The following is a 12,500-nucleotide window of genomic DNA, read 5'->3' as shown; positions in this document are numbered from 1 at the left end:
TAACTTTCTCTTCTTCATTAATGTTTTATCTGCCTTGTCGTCGTTTCAATGTTCTCTCACCGTCTGTCTGTTTGTGTTTGTCTCTCTCTCTCTCTCTCTCTCTCTCTCTCTCTCTCTCTCTCTCTCTCTCTCTCTCTCTCTCTCTCTCTCTCTCTCTCTCTCTCTCTCTCTCTCTCTCTCTCTCTCTCTCTCTCTCTCTCTCTCTCTCTCTCTCTCTCTCTCTCTCTCTCTCTCTCTCTCTCTCTCTCTCTCTCTCTCTCTCTCTCTCTCTCTCTCTCTCTCTCTCTCTCACACACACACACACACACACACACACACACACAAGCCTTTCAACATCTCCCCTCCTCCCTTACTGTATGTTCCATTTCCCTCCCTCTCCCTTCCTCTATGTCCCATTTATCTCCCTTTCCCTTCCTTCATGTCCCATCTCCTCCCCGCCTTGCCTCCTTCCCTTGCATCCACTCTCCCTCCACCACCACCACCACCATGCACACCCGCCATCTCTCTCTCTTTCTCCCTCTCTCTCTCTCTCTCTCCCCGCCCCCCCTCGTATAGGCTTGGGTAGAGTCGTCTGAAGGTTCGCAAGTACTGGCACATTGATCGCATCTGCTCGGCCCGACTCGGCTCGCGGAACCTCCTCCTCGCCCTGGGTTTTAAGTTGGCCAGGGAAGCGGAAAGAGAGAGAGGCTGTGTTATTTTTCCCGTCCCTCCTCCCGTGCGTGTGTGTGTGTGTGTGTGTGTGTGTGTGTGTGTGTGTGTGTGTGTGTGTGTGTGTGTGTGTGTGTGTGTGTGTTCCTGTCTGGCCTCTCTCTCTTTCTCTCTTTCTTTTCTTTCTCCATCTCCCTTTCTCTCTCTTCAACATTTGTGTTTTGTGAGTTGATCCTTCTGTTAGCTTCCGTTTATTTTTGTGGAATCTGTATATAGCCGCTGCAGAAGGACGAAAGGGAAGAGATTTTGCACGGAGGATTCAGTAGTATTTGTAGTGGCTGTAGCAGCGGCAGTAGTAGTAGTAGTTGTTGTAGTAGTAGTAGTAGTAGTAGAAGTAGTGGTAGTAGTAGTAGTCTTTTGTCTAACGCAACATTCAGCTTCTTTCTTTCTAGTGTTACTGCTTCTGCTTCTACTTCTACAATAACTAAAGCCACTACCTTGCAATTACACCAAGAAGGGAGTAGTAGGAGGAGGTATTGGGTGGGGGGTGTGGGTAAAGGGAGGAAGAGTACCCAGGACTACAACGAGGAAGAGACGAGGACGAAAAAGGAAGAGGAAAGGAAGTGTTGCTGTTGATTTTATAACATTTCGTCTTTGTTTTTCGCATGGCCTCGAGGGGAGGTGTATAGGGCCGCTTTTGTGTCCCCGGCCGGCACACGAGGACTGCAAGGAGCCTCTTTTATTTGAGACCCTGTCCTCCTCCTCCTCTTCCACCTTCTCCTCGTGACCCTTACTTTTATTTTCCCTCTCATCCTTCACTTGTTCTTTCTCCTCCTTTTCCCCTCCCTCCTTCGCCGTCTCTTCTTCCTACTCGTCGTCTTCTTATTCTCTTTCCTCCTCCTCCTCCTCCTCCTCCTCCTCCTCCTCCAGGCTTCTCCTATCCTTTCTTCTCTTTATTCTTTTCCTCCTCCAGCTCCTCCTCCGCGGCCTTCCCCGGGCTTGCTACATTGCCTCCTCTTCCTCCTCCTCCTCCTCCTCCTCTGCCCCCTCCTCACCCCACTCCTTCCTCCCTCCGTCACCTCTCCTCCTCTTCCTCTTCCCGCTCCCGCTGCCCCCCTTCCTCCTCCTTACCTTAGGTCGCCCGCTACATCTCTACGCATCCCGTAGTGTGCAAACTCACCCTAGTCGGGAAGGGACTCTGGCCTCTATCAGCGTCTCTTTTAATGGCTCGTACGGGGAGAGAGCTTGCAGGCACGGCGCGGGGGGGGAGGGGGGTGGAGAGAGAGAGAGAGAGAGAGAGAGAGAGAGAGGGAGGAGGATTAGGAGAGAGGATGGTATGGGAGGGAGGAGGAGGGATGCAGCAGAGAGAACAGAGAGAGGAAGGGAAGGGCCGGAGGAGGGCTGTTAAAGGATGCTGCGTGGGGGCTGCCTTATCTTGCCATCTTGTTGGTGGGGAGACGTAGCTCACCCGCCACGCCCCCCACGCCCGCACGCCCCCTCCCCCGCCCGCCCGCCGCCACGCCCACTTCCCCGCACGCCAGCTTTCCCGCTTGCCCTCACGCCCACTCCTGCAAACACCCATACACACACACACACACACGCACACACACCCTTATCCTACCCATCAAATACTCACTTTCCTCATTCCTCTCATTCCCGCCACGTTTATTTACCCTTACATTACACACACACACACACACACACACACACACACACACACACACACACACACACACACACACACAGGCATTGCTCATTATTGCTCCGGAGACAGGGATCGTAAGTAATCACCCTGTCATATAAACTGCAATTTAAGGCTCTACATCAAGCGATTTCATTACGTACTTGTTGACGGCGATAAACTATAGGTCAGGTCAGAGCGGGTCGTCGCCTCATGACCTCTCCTCCCCTCTCTTCCTTCCTCTAGTCTCCTTCTCTTTCCTCCTCCCTCCCTCTCTCCCTTCACCCCACCCCATCTTTTCTCTCTTCCCTCCTTCCCTTCACGTCCCTCCATCGACTCTCATTCTTCTTTATCCTGTCATTCCTTTTGTGTCTTCCCCTCCTCCTCCTCCTCCCTCACCTCTCCTCCTCTTCCTCTTCCTCCTCCTCAGTCCTTTTACTGCTGAAGCAAAACCTTATCACGATCATCAGTTCTTCCATTATCTCCACCACAACCCTTTCCTCCTCCCCTACGTTCCCCTTCCTCCCCTGTCCCCATCCCCTTCCCCCCCTTTTTGCAATCACCTTCCCTTGCCACTTCCCCATCGCTAACGTCACCACTGCAATTTCTTCTCCTTCTGCCTCTTTTTGTTATTGTCTATACTCGTACTCGCCTCCTTCCCTTCACTCTCTCTCTCTCTCTCTCTCTCTCTCTCTCTCTCTCCACCTCTTTTTTTTTCTTCTTATCTTCCTCCTCCTCCTCCTCGTCGTCTTTCTTCCCTTCCTCCACCACACACTGACCCCTTTCCGCCCTCCTCCAGCCGTATCCTCGCCCCGTCCTCCTCCTCCTCCTCCTCTCCTCTCACACCCCTTCCATTGCTTTTCATCACACTCCTCCTTCCTCCCCTTCTTCCCTCTCCTCTCCAACTATACCTCCTCCTCCCTCCCTCCCATCCCTGCCATTCCTCATCCATCCTTACCCTCCCCATTTTGTCCTCCTCTCCCTACTCACCCTTCCTTCCTTCCTTCCTTCCTGTCTCTTCTTATACCATTTCCTCCTCCCTTCTTCCTTTTCTTTTTGTCCCTTTTCCTCCTCTTTCGTTTATCATCTTCCTTACTTTCCTCTCATTTATGCTTTCCATCTATCTCTTTTGATCTCTCTTTTTTCCTTTTTCCTCCCTTATCTCCTTTTTCCCCTCCCCTGCTTCCTTTTCTCCTTCTTTTCTTCCATTTTTCCTCTCTTTTCTCTCTTTTTATTCTGAGTCCCCTTTTTCTTTCCCCTCCCCTACCTCCTTTTCCTCTCCTTTTCTTCCTCTTTTCCTCTTTTCTCCTCTTTCTTCGTATACATTCATCCCTACCGTCACCTTGTCCTCCCATCATTCACCCTTCCCCTCCTCCCCTTCCTCCTATACCTCCTTCCTTCCCTTGCACTCACCCCATCCTTCTTTTTTTTTCTCCCTCTCCTCCCTCTCCTTTCCTTCCTTCGTACCTCTCACACCCTTAACCTTATCGTCATCTTCTCCCCTCTTATAACTCACTCCTCCTGCCCCTTCTTCCCCTCCTCCCCTTCCTCCCTCCTTCCCCTCCGTCCCGTTGCTTCCTATATCGTACCCTCTTCCTCTTCCATCTTACCCTTCCTTCCCTTTTCTTTTTTTCCCTTTTTCCCCTCCTTCCCGTTCCTTCCCTCTTCCCCTCCCCTCCTTACCTTCTCCCTCTTCCCTATACCCCTTCCTTCCCCCTGCTTCCTATACCGTACCCTCTTCCCCTCCCCTCCCTTCCCCTTTCCTCTTCCTTTCTCCTCCTCCGCTCTCTCCCTTCTCCCTCTCCCTTATTCCCCCCTTCTTCCCGTTGCTTTCTACACCGTACCCTCTTCCCCTCCCCTCCTCCTCTATTCCTCCTCCTTCCCTATTCCCCCTTTTCGTTGCTTCCTCTTCCCCTCCCCTCCTCCCTTCCCTTCTCTTTCTTCCTGTTGCTTCCTATACACTGTACCCTCTTTCTCTCCTCCCGTCCCTTCCTCCCTCCCCTCCCTTCTCTTTCTTCCCGTTGCTTCCTATACACCTCTTCTCTTTCTCTCCTCCCCTCCCCTCCTCTCTTCCCTCTCTTCTCTTTCTTCCCGTTGCTTCCTATACACCGTACCCTCTTTCTCTCCTCCCTTCCCCTCACCTCCTCCCCTCCCCTCCCCCTCTTCTCTTTCTTCCCTTTTCCCCCTCCTTCGTACCATCTACGTGACTTCCTCGCAGCTCGGCAGACGGCACTCGCTGACAAAGGACATGGCAATTCATTTCCAAGCCACCCCCTTCGACATGCTTCTCCTCCCGCCCCCTTCCTTCCCTCTCTCCCCCTCTGTCGGTTACGCGCGTTCGTGTCTCTCATCCCCGAGTACTTGCTTACGTATACGCCTGAAGTTTTTAGCTTCTCCGGAAGACACGACGTAATGGCTTCAAGTTCTGTCCCCTTTTTTTTTTTTTTTTTGCCATTTCAGTTATTTATTATTTTCTTCCATTCCTTGATATTGAAGTAGTTGTGTCGTGGGTCTTAGTTTGTCTTGTTTTACTGTTGGATATTTGACTGAAGGCGAGGACTCGGGCGAGGAAGGAATGCAAGATGATTAGTGCGTGCGTGCGTGCGTGCGTGCGTGCGTGTGTGTGTGTCTGTGTGTGTGTGTGTGTGTGTGTGTTGTTTTTCCCATTGCACTTATTCATTATTGTCTCCATTTCCCTGATCTTGAAATAGTTGTGTTGTGAGTCTTCGCCTTATCGGATTTTGCTTCGTATATTTGGGCAAGGACAAGGGCGAGGAAGGAATGCAAGATGGTTCGTGTGTGTGTGTGTGTGTGTGTGTGTGTGTGTGTGTGTGTGTGTGTGTGTGTGTGTGTGTGTGTTTGGGGGGGTTGTGGGTGAGTTCCGCAAGTTTAGCTCCGTTTTAATGGGAAAGCGGAGGTTATTATACGTGGCAGCGAGGACCCAGCAGGAAGGTAGAAGGGCGGCGGGGGTGACAGCGAAACAGATGTCGAGTTAGCTTCTTCATTATGAGAACCGAATGGCTGGCATGGCTGGCTTATTGCGTCTCTCTCTCTCTCTCTCTCTCTCTCTCTCTCTCTCTCTCTCTCTCTCTCTCTCTCTCTCTCTCTCTCTCTCTCTCTCTCTCTCTCTCTCTCTCTCTCTCTCTCTCTCTCTCTCTCTCTCTGCTACCTTCCTTCCTTCCTTCCTTCTTTCTTTCTTTCTTAATTCTTTCTTTCTTTGTTTTCTTTTTCTATCTTTCCTTTTCTTTCTCTCCTTCTTCCCTTCCTTCTCCTTCCCCTCTTTCCTTCCTCTCTCCTCTCTCTCTCTCTCTCTCTCTCTCTCTCTCTCTCTCTCTCTCTCTCTCTCTCTCTCTCTCTCTCTCTCTCTCTCTCTCTCTCTCTCTCTCTCTCTCTCTCTCTCTCTCTCTCTCTCTCTCTCTCTCTCTCTCTCTCTCTCTCTCTATCTCTCTCTCTCTCTCTCTCTCTCTCTCTCTCTCTCTCTCTCTCTCTCTCTCTCTCTCTCTCTCTCTCTCTCTCTCTCTCTCTCTCTCTCTCTCTCTCTCTCTCTCTCTCAGCATCTCAACTCTCTCATCTCCCCAGCATCCTTCGTTTACCATCGTCAGTGTTACCCTCGGCTCGCCTAGTGGAGGCTTGGAGGGTTGGCAGGCTGACTGGCTTCTCGGCGGTATAATCACTGTAATGCATGGCCAAAACGGGGCTGAAATCTGAATGCGCGCGGCACCCTGCGGGAAAGTTATTGTTTGCTACCTGGCGAGAATTGCTAATGAGGGAGGAGAGGAGTAACGCAGGTGGACAGGTGAAGGTGGCGTAATGCGTGCCTCCACCTTGCTCCCTGCTCTTGGCCCTCTCATCTCTCTCTCTCTCTCTCTCTCTCTCTCTCTCTCTCTCTCTCTCTCTCTCTCTCTCTCTCTCTCTCTCTCTCTCTCTCTCTCTCTCTCTCTCTCTCTCTCTCTCTCTCTCTCTCTCTCTCTCTCTCTCATTCTATCTATCTATCTGTCGCTATCTCCATTTTTTTTTCAGTCGTATATCCTTTCCTTCTTTATTTTCTCCTTTCTTGTTTTTTTCTCCTCTTCCTCAATATTCATTCTTCTCTTTTTTTCCTCTTTCCCTCTTTTATTTTCATTTATATCTTCTTTTCTTGTCTTTTCTTCTGCCTCAGTCTTCATTGTCCTCTTTCTCTCTGTCCTCCTTCCCTCCCTCATTCCCATTTTTCCTCCTTTCTCTCTTTCTTTTCTTCCTCCACTCCGTCCCTCCCACATTTTGTACCCTTCCTTCTCTTTATCTTCCTCCCTCTTCTCAATAACTTCTCTCCTATACCCAGCCCGCCCTCCTCCTCCCCCTCCTCCTCCCCCCCTTTTCTCTCTCTATCTCTCTCTTTCCACTCCCTTCCCTCCTTCCTCTCTCTCTCTTTCTAACCCTCCTACCCTCCCCTCTCTCCATCAACCATTTATCATGTCACCTCCTCCTCCTCCTCCTCCTCCTCCGCCTCCTCCTCCTCCTCCTCCTCCTCCTCCTCCTCCTCCTGCTTTCATTACCACTGTCTGTTGCTTGTATTTCCCTCATCTTGATTTATCTTTTGGGTTGTCTGTGTACTTGCTCTTGTGGATTCCTCTCTCCTTCAAGTATTTCCATTTTTTCTTATCTTTCTTTTCGCGTCTTCCCCTGAGCTCTTTTCTTATTCGAATATCTCTCATCTTTTAAGAATTCCCTTTCGTTCCGTCCGCCGCCCGCCTCTACTCTCTCCCCCTCCTCCTCTTTCTTATTCCTCCTCTTCTTCCCTCTTCTGCTTTCTTACTCATTTTCCTCCTCCACACGCCCCATCTTTCCCTCCTCCGCCACCTCATCACCTCTCCACCTTCCCTCCAATCTTACCTACTCCACCTCCCTCCAAATACCTCAGTCCCTCCCTCTCGCCTCCTCTCCTTCCCTCCTCCCTTCCTTCCTCCCTCCCTTCCCATCACCTTACAGCCCCATGTACAAGCAGCACCATCACTCACACCCCCTTCCTCCCTCCCCTTCCTTGCCCTTCCTCCTCCCTTTACTTACCCTTGCTTGGCTCCTCCCATTCTCCTCCTCCCCCTCCCCCTTCCTTTCCCTTCCCCCTACCTCCCTCCTTCCTTACCCTCAAGCGCTTGCAGTCCAGCGTCTCTCTACACACACTCTCCTCTTTACTCTCTCTCTCTCTCTCTCTCTCTCTCTCTCTCTCTCTCTCTCTCTCTCTCTCTCTCTCTCTCTCTCTCTCTCTCTCTCTCTCTCTCTCTCTCTCTCTCTCATCATAAATAATAACGATAATGAAATGATAATAAAAAGTAGTAGTAGTAATAGTAATAGCAGTAGTAGTAGTAGTAGTAGTAGTAGTAGTAGTAGTAGTAGTAGTAGTAGTAACAGTAGTAGTAGTAGTAGTAGTAGTAGTAGTAGATTATGGTTATCACTGTCGTTGTTGTGGTTGTTTTGGTTGCTGTGGTTGCCTGCTGTTAATTTTTCAGACATATTTCAACATTTCTTTAAAACATTTACAATTCCACTTTTCTTTTTAGTGTAGTCTTGGTGTAGAACCAGGCAGGTATGTACTACACCTTTTTCACACCTTCGTAACCAAGACCTTGAATGATGCTGCCGGTACCCCTTTCTGTAGAGTATATATATCATCATCATCATCATCTTCATCATCGTCCTTTCCTTGGCCAGGCGTGTTGGGTTATGAGGGCGAGAAAAGAGGATCCCTTCAACTGCTTTTATATGCCTTATCATCATCCTCCCTCCTCCGTCTCTCTCCTTATCTCCGCCTCTCTTCTTGATGTTTATTTCTCCTCCTCCCGTGAAACGAACCTTGGCAGTGAATATTTGTCTTCTGCTTTCTTCCACTCTCTTCTTTCTTCCTTCCTTTTTATCACGGCACTTGTTCTCCTTCTCGCCTTTGTTCCTTTTCTTCACTTATCCTCCTCCTCCTCCCCCTTCCTCCTACTCCTCCTCTTCATCTTCTTCCCCCTTTCATGTCCCTTCTCTTTCTCGCCTCTATCTCTCCCCTCCCCCTCTCTCTCTCTCTCGCCGTTCTTCCCTTCCACGTCATACATTTCCTTAGTCCTCTGTGGTTTCTTATTTTTCCGCATTCCTTTCCTCACCCTCACGTCGTACTTTATTTTATCTCTGTCCTTTCCTAGATTTTTTGTTGTTGTTTTTGCGGTTGAGCTGTTTCCCCGCCGCTTATCTTTATTATTACTTCATGTTCACCAAGATTTATTTCGCCGTGTTGCTTGTTTTCCTTTTTATTCTCGTTATCCCCCGCCTCTGAGCCGCCGAGAAGAGCGATAATGTTTCCGTCGTTGTCTGCATGTCTGTGTTTGTCTGTCTGTATCTCCTAAACGGATCGAAAAATACTCACCAAATTTACACGAAATCATTTTTAGGTGAATATCTATAAACCATCAACTTTTGGTAAGACTCTGGTAAAAACTGACTGAATGGTGACGAATAAATATTAAGGTCTGACTGAATGATTGACTAGGGCAGCCATATTGGAAAACTCGCTGTGCTTTAAGGGCAGACCATGAGGATACCAAAAGCGGTCAGGAGGTGGTTCTACCCAGACCAGGAGTGTTTGAGTTTCTGCTTCCCTAGCCTTTTTTTTTTTTTTTTTTTTTTTACCTCACTGCTTATCTAAACTACTATCTTTTCAGTCTTTTATATAATTATTGGTTTTCTTTCCGTCTTGTTTTTTTTTCCGTTGGGCTAATTGATGAACCTTTTTTATTCTATTTAGTTATATTTTCCTCGTCTCTTTTTCCAGATTTCCGTTTGTGATTGTTGTCTTAGTTTTGCTTCTATTTTTTCTATTTTTTTTTTTCATTTATTTACTCATTTTCCCATCTTTTTTTCTGGTTTCCGATCATGTTTCTTATCTCTATTTTGCTTTATTTATTTCTGTTTACTCATATTCTCCTATCTTTTTTCTTATTTTCGTTTGTGTTTATTCTCCTTTTGCTTCCATTTATCTTTAATTACTTATATTTTCCTATCTTCTGGTTTCCGATTGTTTGTTCTCTCTTCTCTCTAGTTTATTTTTTCTCTGTTCATTGATTAAGTCGTTTGTGTTATACTTAGCAGCTTCATCGTCATTTTTATCCTTTTTTTCCTGCAATTTTTATCTAACTTTTTTTTCTCCTTTCTGTTCCTCGCGTCACGTCGTCAGCGGCCATTCTTCCCTGCCCGCGCCGCCTCCATTATGCCACTTCACATCGACTTCTCTGACACATGCAAAATCTCCCCCTTTGCCTCTTTGGTCTTTCTGACAGTTCCTTCATAACTCCATTCATCTCCCATCCGGTGCTTTTTCTCCTCCATCCATTTCTTGCTCTCTCTCTCTCTCTCTCTCTCTCTCTCTCTCTCTCTCTCTCTCTCTCTCTCTCTCTCTCTCTCTCTCGCTCTCGCTCTCGCTCTCGGTCTCTTTCTCTCTCTCTCTCTTGCCCACCTTTCTCCGTCTCTGTTTCCTTTCCATGATCTCTATGTCTCCGTCTCTCCTCCATTACCCTCCCTCTCTTCCCCCTTAATATCCCTTGCAATCTCCGCCTCCTCTCCCGCAACCTATCTGCCCTACCTCCTCCTCCTCCTCCGTCTCCTGCTCCTCCTCCTCTTCATCCCTGCTTGCTAGTCTGCTTGCCTGCTTGCTTTCTCCCTCCCTTCCTTCCTCGCTCGCTCCCTCCCTCTCTCCTTTCCACCGACCCCGACCTCTTCCTCTCTCCTCCCCTCCTACCATCTTTTCCTCCCTCCTTGTCTTCATCCATTCCTTACTCTCTTCTCTTCTCCTCATGCTCCATCTTCATCTTCTGTTTTCCCTCCCACCATTCCTCCTCCTCCTCCTCCTCCTCCTCTTCCTCCTTCTCTTTCTTCTTCCTTCCTTCCTTCCTTTCTTTCTCCTTCCTCCCCTTCAGTTGCCTTCTAAAGGGTCGTACCCACCGGTCCCCATAAGTACGGGCGGATCAATCTCTTTCCCCCGCCTCTCCTCCTAGCCCGCCTGCGTCCCTCCCTCTCTATCCCTTCCCCTCCCCACGCCTCCACCACCCCCATTCTCTCTCGCTCTTCCTCTCTCTTCCTCTCTGCAGGGGCCCCTCCCCCCTCTCCCTCCCCTATTCTCCCCCGCCTTTCGCCCCTCCCCGTGCCATGGGTCGTTGCTCCCCGTATTATTGAACTCAACCTGCCACTAGTCAAAGAAAGATAACCGCCGGGACTCCCTCGATATTTTGCAATCTAATGATTTCTTCCTCGGGTGACTAGGGCCCCCCGGGGAGTGCTGTACGTAGGTCCCCCTCTTCCTCCTCCCTCCTCATCTCCCTCCTCCTCCGCCTCCGCCTTCTCTTCCTCCTCCTCCTCCTCCTCGTCTTTATTCTTCTTCCTCACCACCCTTCTTAACCTATCCTTATCTTACCATTCCAAGCGCAAATTTACTCAGAGTTCTCCTCCTCCTCCTCGTCTTCGCTCTCCTTTCCCGCCACCTTCCATAACCTCACCTTACCTTCCCCCTCCTAACCTAATTCACCCACACCTCACCTTTTCACCCGGCACAAGAAAGAAAAGCAGTTCTTTATCGCTTTCAGAACGTAAGCTTGTGCATTTGATTCTCCCTTTCATATGACCTTTTTTTTTATATCGTCGTGCGCCAGACTCCCTCACCCTCCCTCTCCCCGCCCTTCCCTTCTCCCTCCCTCTGCTACCTCCCCATCAATAGAAATTCACTCCCATTCCATTGCAAAATCGGCGTTATCTCCCGTTGCCTTGAGTCAGTGTGTGTGTGTGTGTGTGTGTGTGTGTGTGTGTGTGTGTGTGTGTGTGTGTGCAAACTCGTTACTTTTTCCGTTCACAGTGACGAGGCAACAATATGCTTCATGCGCCTCCTCTTCTCCTTCCTGTCCTCCTCCTCCTCCTCCTCTCTCAAGGTGGCAAAGACTCGTGTTCAGAATCCCCGGTGCCATCGAGGAGGCTAAGGAACTCCAAACAATTCCATTATTTCCCGTCCGGTGCAGGCTCCCCGCCGCGGGTCGGGGCTGCGCGGCGCGGCCCAGCCAAGACGCCCTTGCTCTCTCCTCTCCTCCTGGTGCAAAACGGCATATGGCAACCTAGGCAGCTGGATAATGACCTAAAGGCATTTTATTGCCATTTTTCCAGCCCCTGCAATAACTTACCCCTAAAAGACCTAAAACTGGGGATGAATACTGAGGGAGAGGAGTGGAAAATATGGAGGGAGGGTGCTGGAGGGAAGAAGATGGAGGTACGGAGCAAAGAGAGTAAGAGAGAGGGAGAGAGGAATAAAGTGAGGTGGGGAGGAGAGGAAGGAAGATTAGGTGGAAGGGGGATGGAGAGGAAAGAGGGGCGGGGGGCGGGGGGGTGAGGGGAGCAGAGAAGAAGGAGGAGCAGAGTAAAGTTGATGCCACACAAAGTCTGGGTTTGCCTGAGGCTGCCCTGTGAACCCCGCTCTCCCTCTCTTCCTCTATGGAGGCACGCCTTGCACCCCCTTATTATGGGGCTGATGTGTGTGTGTGTGTGTGTGTGTGTGTGTGTGTGTGTGTGTGTGTGCGCTTGCTTGCTTGATTTGTTTTCTCGAAAGCTTAGCAGGTAATAGTGGGAGTAATACGTTTGTAGTGAACTCCATACTTATGGTACACACACACACACACACACACACACACACTTTTAAGGTCAAATTAGATAATAGTGGATATAAAGACTGAACAATGCGAGCATATCTTCTTTCCCGTATGTCATAACTAGGTAAATACAACTTGGTAAATACCCCTCACACACACACACACACACACACACACATAGCATTGCAAAAGCCGCACCGTCGACTCACGCCACACATGTGATGTGGCTCCCTAAGCAGATAGCTACATGCAACTCACACCATAGCCGGTGCGAACCAGCGCACACCCCTTCACTGGATGGCAGCCCGTACACACACACACACACACACACGCACACGACCATACGGCACACAAGTCGAGAGGCACCAGCGGCACACACCATGACGACACCCACACCAACACTCGCCTGCTACGACAACACACCCGCACCGCAGAGAAATATTCGCTTGTTTACCTTTCCTTCCATCCATCCATCCTCCCCTCCCCGCCCCGTCCCCGCGCCCCCCCACCCCCTTCCCCTCCTTCATGCTCCG

Source organism: Eriocheir sinensis, chromosome 28 (assembly GCF_024679095.1).
Source record: "Eriocheir sinensis breed Jianghai 21 chromosome 28, ASM2467909v1, whole genome shotgun sequence".
NCBI lineage: Eukaryota > Metazoa > Arthropoda > Malacostraca > Decapoda > Varunidae > Eriocheir > Eriocheir sinensis.
This window is presented reverse-complemented; position numbering follows the sequence as displayed.